General features: G+C 43.7%; 1 long non-coding RNA gene across 1 annotated transcript in view; it reads left to right on the plus strand.

Moving 5' to 3' along the window:
* Positions 1 to 1,008: 1,008 nt before the first annotated feature.
* Positions 1,009 to 17,100, plus strand: part of LOC128110829 (uncharacterized) — a 35,533-nt gene continuing 19,441 nt past the window's right edge. Inside the window, exons 1-2 of the long non-coding RNA XR_008218342.1 lie at positions 1,009 to 1,138; positions 1,528 to 1,692. This is a non-coding gene — a long non-coding RNA (uncharacterized LOC128110829). The remainder of the gene's footprint in view (positions 1,139 to 1,527; positions 1,693 to 17,100) is intronic.

A 17,100-nucleotide genomic window follows, 5' to 3' on the forward strand; every position in this document is an offset into this window, starting at 1 on the left:
TTGGCATGGTATTTCTGTATATAGGTTTATGGGGAGACATTTGTATTGAAGAAGAGCATCTGTACAGTCGACTATACTAAATGTGTCTGCTTTTATATTCTCAGTATCTGTAGCCCAATCCTATGATGTAATATTCAGACTTTTCAAAGGAGAAACATTCTTCCCCTCTCAACCAACATATTTTGGGGGATGCTGACCAGATCTCCAGAACCACAGAGGGTGAGATAAAGAGGAGGGACCAGAAGGACACTCAGAAGTCCAGGTTGGGGGGAACTGAGGACAGGACAAAGTAGTGATATACCATTTAACAGAGTACTAGAGACACATCTATGCTGGTTTGAAAGAAAACAGCCCCCAAAGGAAGTGACACTATCAGAAGGTATGGCTTTGTTGGAGTAGGTATGGTCTTGTTGGAGGAAGTGTGTTACTGTAGAAGTGGGCTTTGAGGTCTCATATATGCTCAAGCCATGCCCAGTGTCTCAGACCACTTCCTGTTGCCTGTGAGATCAAGAAGTAAGAACTCTCAGCTCCTTCTTCAGCACCGTGTCTGCCTGCATGCTGCCATGCTTCCCACCATGATGATAATGGACTAAACCTCTAAACTGTAAGCCACTCCAATTAAATATTTTCCTTTATGAGAGTTGTCATGGTCATGGTGTCTCTTCACAGCAATGGAAACCCTAAAAGACAATATCTGAGACTGTTTCCTGGCACTCACTGCATCTGTCTGTTCCCATATTTAAATGATTGCGTCTTTAAGCCAGTATATTTGTAGGCTGTGTCACAGCAGCAGATAATGCTAACAGAACCTCACCAGACAGCAAAGGCTCTGCTAGAGAGGAGACAGAGAGGAAACCTTTGAGGCGTGTCTTTATTTGAGAGGAGAGATGTCAACCTCCTCCTTGAATAGTCACAGAACCAAAGGCGTGTAAGAAAGGTGTAATTAGAGCCTTCTCCTCCCCCCACCCTCACATCCAACCACACAGAGGAACGGGGAAGGAAGGCGCCTAGCTGCAGGTGTCCTTGACTTGAGCAGCGTGGGCTGCATGAACTTCTTGCCTCAGTTGAAAGGGCCCTCTCCCTCAGCGCTATGGGAATGGCTGGATGGAGCACTCATCCAACCCGGCATCTCAGTTCTGTGAGTAGAGCAGGAGCCTCGTTGTCCCATCTGATGAACGGGATCCAGTTCTCCCAGGTCCCGACCACCTGCAAAAAGCATTCAAAGAAGGTTTGGGTGGGGGTGCAATAACCAAGGCAGAAGAGAAACCCTCTGCCCCAAGAGGATGTGGGTTTTATGATGGAAAGTGCTTAAAAGTCTTGAGCAAAGAAGAAAAAGGAATATTGTTCCTATGTGGCTGACTAAGTGCGTGAGCTGATTATTTCCACAAATGTATCATGAAGGACTTCTGAGATGTCAGAATATTCTGGTTTTGTTTTTGTTTTTTAAGATGCTCTGAGGATAGGCAGATTGTTCAGTGAGTGAAAGGGCTAATCGCACAGCCCTGACAGTCTGAATTTGATCTCCAGGACCCCCTGTAAAGAGCCGGATGTGGTGGTATGTATCTGTAATGCCAGCACTCCTCTGGTGAGCTAGGAGATGGAGACAGAACTGCCTGGAAGTCTGTGGGCCAGCTGACCCAGAATACTCAGTGCTGCAGCTGGAGCAGAGAGATTGCCTCAACAAGATGGAAGGTGAGAGCTGACTTTCGGTTGTCCTCTGACCTCCACATGCAAAACTGTGTGCACACACACACGCACACACACACACACACACAGAGCTAGTTAGATAAAAATTTACTTGCCCATACATAAATACATTGAATCTGAAATTTGGATAAAATTATGGACTATTTCAGACTTGCTTCAAAATAATGCTGAGGGACTGTACAGATGGCAGAGGACTGGGCATGAACTAATAAGCTCCCATAGCTAGGGGATGGATAGATCCACGAACTCTCACTCTACCTTTGTCTTTAATTTTTACTTTGTTATTAAAGTGTGTGTTTGTACATGTATATGCGTGCACAGGCATGGGCACTTGCTCCTGTGTGTTTGATGTATAATTAGGGGTACACCCATGCTACAGTGCATATATGAAGCCCAAAGGACAACCTTGAGGAGTTGGTTCTCTCGTTCCACCTTTCCACAGCTATTAGGCTTTGAACTGAGGTCTTCAGACTTGTAGGGCAAGTGCTTTTACCTGCTGGGCCACCTTGCCAGTCTTCTACTTTTATGTGTTCAGAATTTCTCTTATTATAATGGACATCAAAGCTACTGGGAAAGGTATGCATGTGATTTGTAGACAATATGTGAGAGATCAGGAGACTTTAAGTCATTTGCTCAAATGGCTTCCAGTTCCTCATCCTCTTAGAGGGTTCCCAGTGACCACACTTGCTTCCATGTGTACAAAAGACACATTCGATTGTTTACACCTTCCTTTCCCTCAGTGCCGAAGGCTCCATCTTCCATTATTTCCAACCCAATCTCACTGTCCCATCCTCCACATTCCTTCTCCACCCTGGGCTCCACAACACCAGCCTTCTCTAAAGTTCTCCAGCTCCTTCTCCTCCTCCCTGCCCCAGGACCCCTGTTCCTGCTATTTTTCCTTCTAGAACATTCTCCTACTATTCCTTGATCAATTAACTCCCTTTGCTTCCATTTATGTATCAAGGCCATTTTCAAACCTCGTTGTGGTAGGCAGAAGGATGGTCCCAATGATGTCCACATCTTAATCCCCTAAAGACTTGTCTTATATGACCAAGGCAGTGCTCAGTTGTGATTCTTAACATAAGATCCTGGGATAAGGAGATCACCTTGGGTTACCTGGTGGGCCCAACATTATCACAGAGATCCCTATAAATGACAGCTAGAGAGTCAGGGTCCAAGAAAATGTGGCAGTAGAAGCAGAGGAATTACCATCTTTGGAGATGGAAAGAGTCAAGGAATACAAGTGTCCTTGGGATGCTGGAAAACAATAGGGAACAGAGCCTCCTCCTATAACCGCCAGAGAAGATGCAGCCATGCCCAAACATCAGTTTCAGCCCATTGAGACTAAGTTAGACTCCACACCTCCAGAACTGTCATGGAGTAAACCTATGTTGTTTTAAGTGGTAATTTGTTACAGCAGATATAGGTCACTAATAATTTGAAGAAGACTTCCTGACCCCTGATGCCCCTTCTATACACAGATAAGAAGATTCTCATACACCTAGTCATAACCTTTACAACAATGTGCAATTAGATCCCTGAGTAATGATTTGCATGGCCCTTTATTTAAGTAGAGATAGGCATTACTATATACTTCAGGCAGCCTAGGACTCTATGTAGTTTGGATTGGTCTCAATATCACAATTTTCCTCCCTCAGTCTCCTGAATTCTAAGATGACGGATATGTGCCACCATGCCATGAGCTTTAGGAGAGCGGGCACTTTGGTGATAGGGTCACCACCAAGTGCTAAGAGTGAGGGAGCTTGGGAACAGCTTGTAGCTACCATCAGGGGAGAGGTACTGGTTGATTTTCATCATCGTGATAAGAACTTCAAGAGGAAGGGATTTATTTTGGCTCATGGTTCCAGAGGGCTCAGCACATAGTCAGCTAGTTCCATTGTTATGAGTCTACGATGAGGCAGAGCATCATGGTGGGGAGAGCACGCGAGGGGGGGGGGCAAGGTAGAGTAGAGCTGTTACTCATGATGCCTAAAAACAAGGGAGAGAGAGAAAACAGGGACAGGATGTGTACTTCAACAGCATATGGCTCCAATGACTTAATTCCTTCAGCCAGCCCCCATAGCCCAATAATCCATTCACCATGAACTCACCAATGGATTTCCCTTCAGTGAAGTTAATACCTCCATGATGTAATGTCTTCTCAATAGCATCATTACCCAGGGACCAGACCTTCACTATAAGCTCTTTGGACACTTTATTTCCAAACCACAGAGACATTACTGAACTTACACGTTAAGACAGTTAATCAATACAGAGACTAGATTGGCGGTTGGGTGGGTCCAGAGGTAGAGAGAGCTACTGAGAACTATAGCAATGCTATTGACTGAAATGGAGGTACAATGTGAAGCTCTGGAGCTGGAGGGGGAGAGGCATTAAGGACCTATGTAGAATGCACAAAGTAGCACTAGACAGCTGCTTTGAAATGAAGTTCCTAACTGACTGATAAGAGAATAGAGAGAGATACCCTCAGCAGAGGAAGGGAATAAAGTTTGCAATTAGCTTCACTGAGTGAGTGTCGAGGACCAGGAGGGCAGGTAGCCCTACTGTGACAGCCAGAGCGGAACAGAGCACACAGGCCCTGTGTGCTGTTTGTTTAATGAGAAAGGAGGGCAGGTCCTCATTTGCTAAGTGAGCAGAACAAGATGACATCACCAGAGTAAAACACAAACCCCTGTTGGCCAGCAAGGCCAGGCATGACCGCCATTGACCTCCCATCACCGTTTCTTACTTGATGAGCTCATCCTGGCCACACCAGCCTCCTGCTGCTTTTGAAAATCCAGCCTTGCCCTGTCCTTAGAGCCTGTGAATCAACAGTTCCCTCTGCCAGGGACAGCGTGTCCTCACATCTGTCCTTACATCTTTTTTTTTTTTTTTTTTTTTTTTTTTTTTTTTTTTTTTTTGGTGTTTACATTTCTCTTTTTTTTTTTTTTTTAAGATTTATTTATTTATTATATATACAGAAGAGGGCACCAGATCTCATTACAGATGGTTGTGAGCCACCATGTGGTTGCTGGGACTTGAACTCAGGACCTCTGGAGGAGCAGTCAGTGCTCTTAACCTCTGAGCCATCTCTCCAGCCCCTGTCCTTACATCTTAAGCAGTGTGCTCCCTCACTTCGGACAGTCCCTCTGAGAGGCCTTTCCTGCCTTCTCAGAAACAAACCCTGGCGCCCACTGTGGTTCTGTCCTTTTGTATCTATGTTATCTACTCCCCTCCCTCTCCATGGCACTGAGCACTCCTTGTGATGGTTAACTTGACTATCAACTTCCCAGGAACCAGAATCACTGAAGCGGCAAGCCTCTGGCCTGTCTATGAGGTAACTAGATTAGGTTAATTGAGGTGGGAAAACCCACTTTAAAAATGGGTCCTGGAGTACATAAAAAGGAGAAAGAGATGAATGTTGGCATTATCTCTTTCTGCTTCCTGACAGCTGACACAGTGTGACCAGGTACCCCAAGTTCCTGCTGGCATGATGGACTGTATTTCCTAGAACTATAAGCTAAATAAACTTGTTTTCCTGGGCTGGCTAAAAGGGATGTATGAGGAAGCTTTTTGAAAGCCCACTAGTTTATAAGCTAATTTAAAATGTAATTTCAAAATAGGGGTGGGGGGAGTAATTTGAACAGAGGTTCCTTTGCATGGGTAGACATCACTGGTCACAGAAGACACAGGTTAATAACCAAAAGTCTCAGGGCCAGCAAGAGGTTAGTTCCCTATGAGCTTTGGTCAGAGGGATCCCAGAGCACCCAGAAAAGCACAGACATCTTGTTCTTAGTTGTTTTCAATAAGCACATGGGAAGAACTATTGCTGAAGCCAAACTTTGGTTGTAGGACCCAGGGAAATGGATTTTGAACTAGGATAATACTCTCTTCCTGCTCACTAGCTTTCGAAGTGCCAGGAGGTGTTTATGCAGGCTGGCAAAAATCAAGCCTGAGCTAGGCGGTGGTGGCGCACACCTTTAATCCCAGCACTCGGGAGGCGGAGCCAGGCGGATCTCTGTGATTTCGAGGCCAGCCTGGGCTCCAGAGCCAGTTCCAGGACAGGCGCCAAAGCTACATAGAGAAACTCTGCCTCAGGGGGGAAAAAAAATCAAGCCTGTTGAAATGCCAGCGTGGGTGGGGGAGGGGTTATGGAAACCCCCACAGCTAGCAGAGGAGTTATTGGCAACTGATGGCTGCTGTGCGAATGAGAGTCTCTTTTCTTTGGAGGTGTGCACACTGGTGGGGTGCCCATGCCTCGGCGGATGACTCCACAGCCATGTGCATATGGGTAGCACTAATTGAGCTCTCAATTATTTTGTTTTAAAGAAGACATGAAGTTGGGAGGAAGATGTGTTGGGGGGCACAGAGGGAGTTAGAGGAGGAGAGTGGGCATTGGGTATAAGATACATTGTATACAGGTATGAAATTTTCAAATAATAAATTGAAAATACTATTTAAAAAACAAAACTCTTTGACCAAAGAGATGGCTTAGTGTTTAACAGCACTTGCTAATCTTGCAGAGAAGCCAGGTTCAGTTCCCAGCACCCATGTGGTGGCCCACAACCATCTGTGACTTCAGTTCCAGGGGATCTAATGCCCTCCTCTGACTTCCACAGTCATCAGGCATGCACATGGTGCACAGACAGGGATGCAGGCAAAGAACTTAACATACAAAATTAAAAAAAAAAAAAACAACCGTCCTTTCTCAAGTTAATTTTTCTCAAGGACTTTTGTTGCAGCGAGGCAAGTAACCATGTTACTCCTCAAAGACTATCACAGTCATTGTTCGCTTAATGTTAGCAATCTGTTCTGAAACATACTGCCATAAAAGCCTAGATGGGTCAGCCTCTGGGTGGGAGCTCCTGATAGATGCAGAAACGGATGAGGCTGTTGATGAGGTAATGTAGCTGGAAGTTTTCCTGTGTCCTGCCTGGCCCCGCACAGTCCAGACAAATCTCTCTCACCTGCAGTCCCGCAGCTATTTATAAAATAATCACTCAGAGGCTTATATTAATTATAACTGCTCGACCATTTGCTCAGGCTTATTACTGACTAGCTCTTACACTTAAATTGGCTCATAATTCTTATCTATGTTTAGCCAAGTGGCTTGGTACCTTTTCTCAGTTCTGCCTTGTCATCTTGCTTCCTCTGTGTCTGGCTGGCGACTCCTGACTCAGCCCTTCCTCTTCCCAGAATTCTCCTCACCTGCTTACTCTGCCCATACTTCTTGCCTGGCTAATGGCCAATCAGCATTTTATTAAACCAGTGTACAAGGGCATTAGACCCCAGCAATGTAACACAGTGGACATCTGTAGGAAAATACTGTTTTTATTAGATAGGAATTCATTTTAGGAGCTGGGGAGATGGCTCAGTGGGTAAAGCACTTACTATGTAAGCGTGAGAACTGAAGTTCAGTCCCCAGCACACATATACCTGTAGGGCAGGCATGTTGTCCTGCCTGTAAACCCTGCACTTTGGAGGTGAAGGTAAGGGATTCCATGGAGTCAGCTGGCTAGCTAGACTAGTCAAATTGGTGAGCTTTGGGTCCAGTTATAGACCCTGCTTCAAAATGTAAGATGGCTAGCAATTGAGGAAGACACCCAGCATCAGCCTCTGGCCTCAACATGTACACACCCACATGCATGCAAACATTCATGCACACACATATGCACCACACACACACACTATACACATAAAAAATAAATACACTTTAAAACGAGTTTAAAAGATAATATAATGAATGGGGCTGGAGAGGTGGCTCAGCCTTTAAAAGCACACACTGCTCTTGTGCTTTTAAAGCCAAGTTTAGTTCCCAGCACCCATGTAGGGTAGCTCCCAACAACTTATACCAGATCCAGGGAATCTGAAGCCTCTGGCCTGTAAGGGCACTACACTCACATGCACATACCCCACCACAGGCACAAATAGCTAAAAATAATTTAAAATGTTTTTAAATAAAAAGGATGATATAGTAAGTATGAAACCAGGAACAGGGGCTTCTTGTCATGAGCAAGTCTCATGTGCTGTTCATAGCTGTATTATTGCTGTATTTTTATGTAACCGGAGGCAGTAACGGGTGATCTGCACACCACAAACATGTAAGCAAGGTGGAGTTCTACAATGATGTCACTCGGTGATAGGAAATGTTCACCCCATTCAAGTTTTATGGGGCCATCTTTATCCATAGAGTCCATCAGTGTCCTAAACAGGAGTGCATGAGTGTGCATCCCGATCATTGTAGAGCCTGTCTCCCCTCCTACTTCTAAGCCCATGCAGGGGCCGTTTGCTTTGGCTTCTGTTACACTTCCAGGACTGGGGCACAGGAAGATTGCAGTGAAAATATTGACTGAAGGAGTAAGGAGGCAGATTGATCAGAAACCCTTTTCTTGCTTCCGCACTCCCCACAGTGCCGTTGACCTGGAGGCCTTTAAATATTTGTGAAGTTAACTGAGGGCTACATTCTCCACGCTAAAAATCCGAAATGGAACCTGTAAGCTTGCATTAGCCCCCTGGGTGGTGGTTGCTGTTTCTCTTTATTCCCAAATAGCCCCTTTCTTCTGCACTCTGCACGAAGTCCCTTCAGAATTTGTCACAGAGCCTGGATGAACAGCCAAACACTTCCTGCCAGTTAGTTGTAGCCAGGCCTGGGAGCCCATGTCTAAAGGTTTGGAAGGGGAGGGGAGGGGAGGGGAGGGGAAGGGAGGAGAGGGGAGGGGAGGGTTTGTTTGGGCTCAGCCATGGTGGCCGCAGCCGCCAGTTCAGGCCTTAAGCAATTGGAACCCCATGTCTGTCTCAGCATTCATCATCTTCGAAGACTGTCATTACCGTTTCCATAATGGTTCATGCTGTCCCCAAGCCTTTGACCTTTTCGGGCCTGTCTGGTCTATAAATTTACCCTGAAGAGATTAGACTGGGTTCTGTCACTATAAAAGTGAGTCTCAGTTTTATCAGATTGTGTCAGGAACTTGGCAGCCATTCTGTGTGTGATTTCTTGACGCAACAGATCATTTTGGAGGAAAGACAGGAAGAGATCATAAGGCAAATTTTGGCGCAATGAGACCTGAATGGGAATCTGAGTCCAGTACTTTCTGTGTGGCTTTGGCTAAATGAAGTATCCTATCTGGTGCCAATTCTCATCAAAATTTGATTTTTTTAAACTATTATTCTTTAACCCCAGCATTCAAGAGACAGAGGCAAGAGGGTTTTAAGTTCAAAGTCAGCCTGGGCTAAAATAATGAGACTTTGTATAGAAACTCTTGGGCCCTTGAGATGGCTCACTAGGGAAAAACACTTAGTATATGAGCCTGGCAAACTGAGTTTGATCCCCAGAACCTGTGGTGTTGTGGGAATTTTTTCTGCCAATAGCTTTAGGGTACAAGCCTTAGGGCGTGGCTTCTTGTCTGCCTACATGACTGCTCAAAAGAGGAGAGAGAGGGGGATCACTCTGTCTTGGGTAGTGGAGACCGAGTCAGGCAGCATGGAATGACGTGTGTTGATCCCCATCTTTCCTGAACAAAACGGAAGGACTCTGCAACTGGATCTACCTTATCCTGTATCTGTGAGTCTGTTTTCCCATAGCAACCCATTAGTAAATTGATATATATATATATATATTCATATATACACCCTTTTGGCTCTCGGTTCACTGTGGCGAAAGGGGAGACCCAGTTCCTGAAAGTGGTCTCTGACCTCCACACGCTCTTTGTGTAGTGCATGTGCCCTCACACGCATCACACACAAACACCACCGCCATCATCATCATCACCGTCAGTCTCATAGTCGTCGTCGTCATCAGCTTTTAAAAAAAGAGCCTCATGTAACAACCCACTGAACAAATATTTAAGACTTATTTAACTTACTAAGTGAGGAGTCTGCAAGTAAGAAGTCTGCAGGATGGAAGAGTCACATTCAAACAGCCTTGAAAAACAGGCATTTATCCAAGATATTTAGCAGCAGATAGGAAATCTTTTAGAAAAGGAATATTGAAAAAAAGTCCTACTGAGATATAAAACTTAAAGAGTGTCATGTGGGCAACCAAACTATGATGTGGGGTGCTGTCTTTTCCATTTACACCTCCTTTGAATAAAATCACTTGCCATTTATGAATATTTCTCAAACTGGGTAGGAATTGTTCCACTGAATTCCAACTCATAATAAAAAGGCAAAAGGTTATATTAAGCAGAGTTCCTCTTTCCTAGAGTCTTTGGCACTCCATTTGGGGATGTCTGTTAGACAGTGCTCCAGTTGAGTACTAAAGGATGCCTAAGATGCTTTGCCTTTTTCCTGTTCTGAATAATCCTTCTTAACTGTTCCCTTGCATGAAATAAGGATATACAAAGACACATTGCATAGCATACATGAAGGATAATACTGAGTCTCAAGGTCCTCTCTCCATGTTGAACTAGACTGATAGTTTACCAAGATATCTCTACTTACTGATTCCATCTTGAATCTTAACAGCATCATGAACATGAGAGTGAACCATTCATGTCTTTCATGGCTTTGGAGACACAGACCTCATCTCTTTTTGATCCAGCCCTGGGGATTTGTAGATGCTTCCTGCCATTACTGTCTGTCTTAGTCAGGTTTACTATTGCTGTGATGAAACACCATGACCAAAACAACTTTGGGAAGAAAGGGTTTATTTGGCTTACACTTCCATATCACTGTTCATCATCAAAGGAAGTTAGGACAGGAGCTCCAAACAGGGCAGGAATTTGAAGGCAAGAACTGATGCAGAGGCCATGGATGGATGCTACTTACTGGCTTGCTCCCCATGGCTTGCTCAATCTGCTTTCTTACAGAACCCAGGACCACCAGCCCAGGGGTAACACCACTCATAATGGGCTGGGCCCTCCCCATGAATCACTAATTAAGAAAATGCCCTAAAGCCAAATCTTACGGAGGCGTTAACTTAATGGAAGTTCTCTCCTTTCAGATAACTCCAGCTTGTGTCAAGTTGATATAAAACTGTCCAGCACAGTGTCCCAGAGTCACTTCAAAGTTCCCCCTTTAGCTTCCTGCTTCATAAACTCATTGGTGATACTCTCCACTAAAATACTAACTCTGGAATTTGTTCTCCTGGCTTGACCCAAATGTATTTCATTTGTTTATCAAAAAATATTTACTTTATTGTTTATGTGTGTGTGGGGGGGGGATGTGGGTGTGTGTACACATATGTATACAAGTACCCATGCAGGCCAGAAAAAGGGCATCAGAGCCCTTAGATCTGGATTTATAGACATTTGAAAGCTCCCTAACTGGATGCTTAGAACCAAATTCTAGTTCTCTGCAAGATCAGCAAGTGCTCTGAACTGCTGAGCCATCTCTTTAGGCCATTCCTTGTTTTTTCGATGGTTAGGAAGTTCCCTGTTGAAAACATGATTCCTAAAGTTACACTAGTTTATTATAACCAACACTGTTGCCATTACCACTTCTGGAGTGCACTATCAAATTTTATCCTACTAACAACACACTCTTCAGGCACTTTTCATGAACTACCTTGTTTGTACGGTAAAGTCATCCTACAAGCTCTCTCTCCTGTCCTTATTCTCACTTTAAAATGAAGACAGTAAAGTCAGAGAGGCTGAGTGATGCCCCCACCCCACCCCACCTCCCACCTCCAGCTGCCAAGATCTCACTAGCAAATAAATGGTGGGTCTGAGAGTCAAACCTAGGCTTCCAAATCCAGTCTCCTTCATGCACAGTGATGCAGAAGTCCCGGGGTTTGTTTTTGTTAACTGCTTTAAAGGCTTAGGAAACCTTATCCAGATGAAAAGGAAAACCTATGAGTAGTTCAGAACATCAAAAAGAATAACTGGGGAGCCAGTTAAAGACCGCACAATGTCTCCTTCGTAGAGCTGCTAGTTCAGGACCATGGACAGAAAACCACCACCCTAAGCCTACCATGACCATCACCACCTACTCCAAGACAATGCAAAGCACCTTTCCTACTGTGAATTCTGCTCTGTACCCCGCAGTAAGCCACAGCCTGTAGAAGGGGAGGTGGATAGGCTTTGACGGCCAAGATGAGCAATCTGGTGCAGGGCAGTGACCTTTAGGTCCCCTTAGGCCATGGTCAAAAGTTTCAGAGTGACTCTAGAAGTCAGTAGTTGCAGAGTAGATACAACAGGAATCAGCCACATGCCTGGCTGGGATCCTGCTTTCTTCATAGAGTTATTGTGAGGATTGAGTGAAATAATCAAGGAGACCAGCTTGATTATGCAGAGTGTGAAACAGCAACAGTCATGATGTGCAAACTGATCAGTTCCTGGTTTTAGCTATGAACGTTAGGCATATGGTGGAATCTGCATGATGCAGTTTTTGGAAACATGAGTAAAGACTGCCAATAAAATGTTGTATGATCCCAGAATTCTATACCACCCAAAAAAAGCAGGATTCATGAAAAATTCTTTTCTTCTTAGTATTTCCATGAAGTCTTTAAAAGAAAATAGTTAATGAGGAGCAAACAAATTTCATTTTAGAAGCAATCTGTTTAACAGTGACTACAATCTGTATGCTTTTAGAAGGGGAGCTTTTTCTTCCTGAGTTGTGTGTGTATTTGTGTGTGCACATATGTGCACGTGTGTGGAGGCCAGAGTTCAACCTAGGGTGTGTTGTTTCTCTGGAAACATCTACCTTGGTTTTGTGAGGCAGGATCTCTCATTAGGACCTGGACCTTGCCAGTTAGGCTTGGCTGGCTGGCCAGACAGCTCTAGGGATCCTCCTGTCCCTCCCTCCTCAGAGCTGCAGTGACAAGCACACATCTTCATCCCCACTTTTTAACTTAAGTGCCAGGGATCAAACCCAGGTTCTCATGCTTTGTGCAACAAACACTTTATCCAATGAACTCATCTCCCCAGCTCCTGAATTTCCCATTTGTTTGAAAAGTCAACCTTTTGGCACTACTTTAAAATCAAGCATTCAACAAACCCCATCAAACTCTACTAGGAGAAAGCCCTTGCTCTTCGAATCCAAGTAAAGATATTCACAAGATGCTGAAGCCATTTTAAAACTGTGTAGTAATGGTGAGACTATAATGGCCAATGAGGAACTAGAAGGGAGAGAGACAGAAGGAATGGGAGAGAGACATTGGGAAACACAGAGGCTTTTGTTCATTGTGGGACAACTGCTATTTAAGACTAAAATATCCACTTTGAGGTTTTAAATAGATGAGCATAAAGTGACCCTACTGATGTCAGTCTGGTAAACATGGATCCATTAGGGTGACTCTTCACAATGTGCTCTCCAAAGACATAAATATTCCTTGTTTCAAACAAAGGAAGGAGCCAAGACTGCCTGAATCACATTTCCCCAGCTTTTCTTCCTATGGCACAAATTAATGATGCTGTAGTTTGCACAGACAAATATTCCAAGGTGTTTAATCAGCTGTCTCTCACAAAATAAGGCATTTTTTTGGCTGTCACATTTACAAATAAAGAAGAAACACAGCCAATAATTCCTCATAAAGTGGAGCCACTGTTCAGCTCCATTTGATGAGATAATGTTTCTGAGTACTTCCTCCTGAATACATAAATAGGGCATGGCTTGGGAAGTCCAGGCACGTGCAGAACATAAATATTGCATGAGATGCATTATCCAGGCTCCATGAGGAGGGGAATCTCAACCTTCCATTCCAGAGAAAAGAATGAGGAGGGGACAATGAAGCCAAGGTGAAAGGTCATCTGGTGGCTTCTGATGAGTCTGGATTGTGTGACAAGAAAGTGTTGAGCCAAGCAGAGGAATCAGGGTGGGGCAGTGAGAGAATGGAGCTAGCTTCTTTCATGAACAGAGGAACATCTATGCATGCAAGACACAGATGATTATTATTTATATCAATTGTTTCTTCTTTGGATGAAGTTGAGTAAAAATGTTAACGTTTACAATGTCTCCTCCACTCTGCCTCTGGTATTATTGATAATCCACATACCAATAAAATGATTAATGAACCATCAGTTTGCCAGAAGTAGCTCCAGGGACTACAAACCAAAACAACTGTGAAGATATTTCTGCCACTGAGGAGCTCACATTCTCAGTGAGTATAAATGTGGTTTGAATTCTTGGTGGTGACTAGACCCACTTCAGGCTAAGTTAAACAAAATGATATTGGCTGGCAGTGGATCAGTCACATGTAATAGATCCAGATAATAGGATATTATTTAACAATAAAAAGGAATAAACACTGATCCATGAAATGGCATCTGTAGATGAATTTCAAATGATCTTATTAAATAAAAAACACAGAACCAGATATAGGGGTGAAAACCTGAGAGAGATCAGGGAAATAGGGAAAGCCACAGCTAACCTTACTTCACCAACTTGGCAGCTTCCAAATGTGAGTTACTTCCTGTCTACCCACGCCTATATGCCTTGCTGTTCTGCCATCTGATTTGCTCTCTCTGTCTAGCTACATCACTTCCTCTACCTGCCCAGTTCTATCACTTCCTGTCTGCCTGTAAAGACTTCCAGACCTCCATGGTTAATTAGTGTTTAGAATTTAAGGCATGTGCCACAACAACTGGCTGTTTCCAGTGTGACCTTGAACTCACAGAGATCCAGACAGATTCCTGCCTGCCAAGTGATAGGACTAAAGGCATGTGCTACCATTGCCTGACTTCTTTGTTTACTTATAATGGCAGTTCCTAGTCCTCTGATCTCCAGGCAAGCTTTATTAAAGCACAAATAAAATATCACCACAGGCATCTCTGAACCTAAAAGTACCAATGAAATATTGTAGGAAACTGCGGACAGACAAGACCACCTTGTGATTGAGGATATTTGGAATTAAGAAACAGACAGTAGTTACTTAGGATTAGAGACATGGATGGTGTTAAAAACCAGTCACAAGAATGAATATCTTTGAGTGGCTGAATGATGGTGATGACTGCAGACTTCCATGAATTTACTAGACGCTATTGAACTGTGTGTTCATGACAGGTAAACTTTGTAATGTATTATATTATATCTTATATTATAATATAATTATAATATATATTATACATTATATATATAATATTATATCTTATTACAGACATGACATCATGCAATAAAGCTACTTCCCCATAAATGTATATATTTATTTGCTGTGGATATAGCTCTGTATAAATAAACACTGATTGGCGGGTAGCCAGACAGGAAGTATAGGCGGGACTAACAGAGAGGAGAATTGAGGGAACAGGAAGGCAGAGGGAGAGACTGCCTGGAGCCGCCGCCAGGACAAGCAAGATGTAAGGTACCAGTAAGCCACGAGCCATGTGGCAAAGTATAGATTAATAGAAACTCTTAACTAAATATAAGAGTAAGAGCTAGACAATGATAGGCCTGAGCTAATGGCCAAGCAGTTTAAATAATGTAAGAGTCTGTGTGTTTATTTTATAAGTGGGCTCCGGGACTGGCGGGACTTGGCAGGAGCTGGAGAGAAATTCTCCAGCTACACTTATTCTGTATTGGTTTTTTAGAAGATGTGAGGGTGGGTTACAGAATCAGGAACAGAAACGAAGTGGGCTGAGAAATAACCACAGCTGATCCACTGCGTTTTGCACAGCTTACACCACTGGTGTCACTAATGGGGTTCCCCACTTCCAGGCACCCAAATAGATGCACCTGCTTTAGTCACCCTCTTAAAATTGAGACCCCAGCATCCACCACCTGACCCAGAGTGTCTATCTTGGGGAGACCATCAGCAGCTCTTATTTTAAGTGGAAGGACACCGGAAGAGTGGGTAGCTGGCATTTTCCATTTGCCTTGAAGAAAGCAGGCATGGCTTATAAGGTGTGCATATAAGTAAGTATATATGTATCTTATAGTAAGTAAGTAAGAAAATTTTCTTCGTATAGTAAGAAAATTCAGATGCTAGATGTATCCAGAGAAAAAGTGAATAGTCACTATAGATCAACTCATATCCCCATTTCAGAGATCTGCCACATAGAGACATGCACCGGGGGGGGGGGGGGGGTTCTGGGACACTCTATAGAAAGGGAGGGAATTTAGGCAGCTGGGAGCTGAAGCGACAACATCTTGGAAAGAAAGGTGTGCTGTCTAATGAGGTGTCCAGAGGGGGCAAGGCACTACAGACAGCAGTGTGCAGCATCTTCAGGCTCCAGAGTATGGAAGGTGGGGTGGGAACCGACGAGCTTTGCTTCAGGAGATGATACTGTTTGTTTTGCTGGCACCAGATATCACTGCGGTGCTTTAACTTGGGGAATGAGCTGGGGAAACGTGCACATTTGAAGGCCAAGTTCGGCCATGATATGCAAGAAGGGACAGAAGCAGACCTAAGTGCAGGGGGGCTGCAGGAAGCTACTCCAATGGCTAGGTGTGGGCTGGAGTGGAGAGGGGTTGGAATTGCGAAGTGTTCATGAAATCCAGGGAGCTAAGATGGATGAGTGTTCAGAAGTCTAGTCTGCATAATGGGAGATGAAAGCAATACTGGCCACTGGGAAGGGAAGACACTTTGTGGGGACAGCTTCTTTTTTTTTTTTTCCTGAAACCTTCAGAAACAGAACTTTTGCCAGATTATGTAACTAAATTAATAAGCCTTGAGATCTTTTAAAACTATGTACTCAGTCCACTACCCTACTGTGTGCCAAACCATTTAAATGTAACTTATCTTCAAGAAAACTGTGTAACTAACCTCACTGTACCTTACACTTCTTGTGTAACAGTCTTTTGTAATGGGTCTTTCTTTGGACTGCCAGATCCCGAATAATGACACAGAAACATTTTATTAGTTATAAAAGCTTGGCCTTAGCTTAGGCTTGTTCCCAACTAGCTCTTAAAACTTAAATCAACCTGTTTATATTAATCTATGTTCTGTCATGTGGCCTGTTACCTCTCTTCAGTACCATAAATCCAACTTTTTCTCTGTACCATAAGTCTGGCTGGTGAATCTCTCGCCTCTGATTTTTTTCCTCAGAGTCAGAGTTCCTAATTCTGCCTGGAAGTCCCACCTATCCTCTACTACCTAGCTATTGACCATTCAGCTCTTTATTAAACCAATCAAAAGGTGCCTTAGGCAGGTAAAGAAAGACAGAGACACATCTTCACGGTGTACAAAAAGATGATCACAACAGGTTTTTATAACATAATCTAAATACATAGCTTTAATTTATTTTATTATTTTTTTATGTGTCTGCATGTGTATGTATGTGCCTGGTGCCTAGAGAGGTCAGAAGAGGGCATCAGATTTCATGGGACTGGAGCTACAGTTGGTTGTGACCCAGTGTGTGTGCTTGGAGTGGATCATGGGTCCTTTGCAAGAATAAATGCTTTTAACCTCTGAGCCAACTCTTTAGCTCTAAATGCATAGCTTTAATAATAAACTATGGGGCTGGAGAGATGGCTCAGCCGTTAAGGGCTGGGCTCACAACTAAAAAATAATAAACTATGTAC

This window comes from Peromyscus californicus, unplaced genomic scaffold, assembly GCF_007827085.1.
Source record: "Peromyscus californicus insignis strain IS unplaced genomic scaffold, ASM782708v3 Scaffold_15__1_contigs__length_86483966, whole genome shotgun sequence".
Taxonomy (NCBI): Eukaryota; Metazoa; Chordata; class Mammalia; order Rodentia; family Cricetidae; genus Peromyscus; species Peromyscus californicus.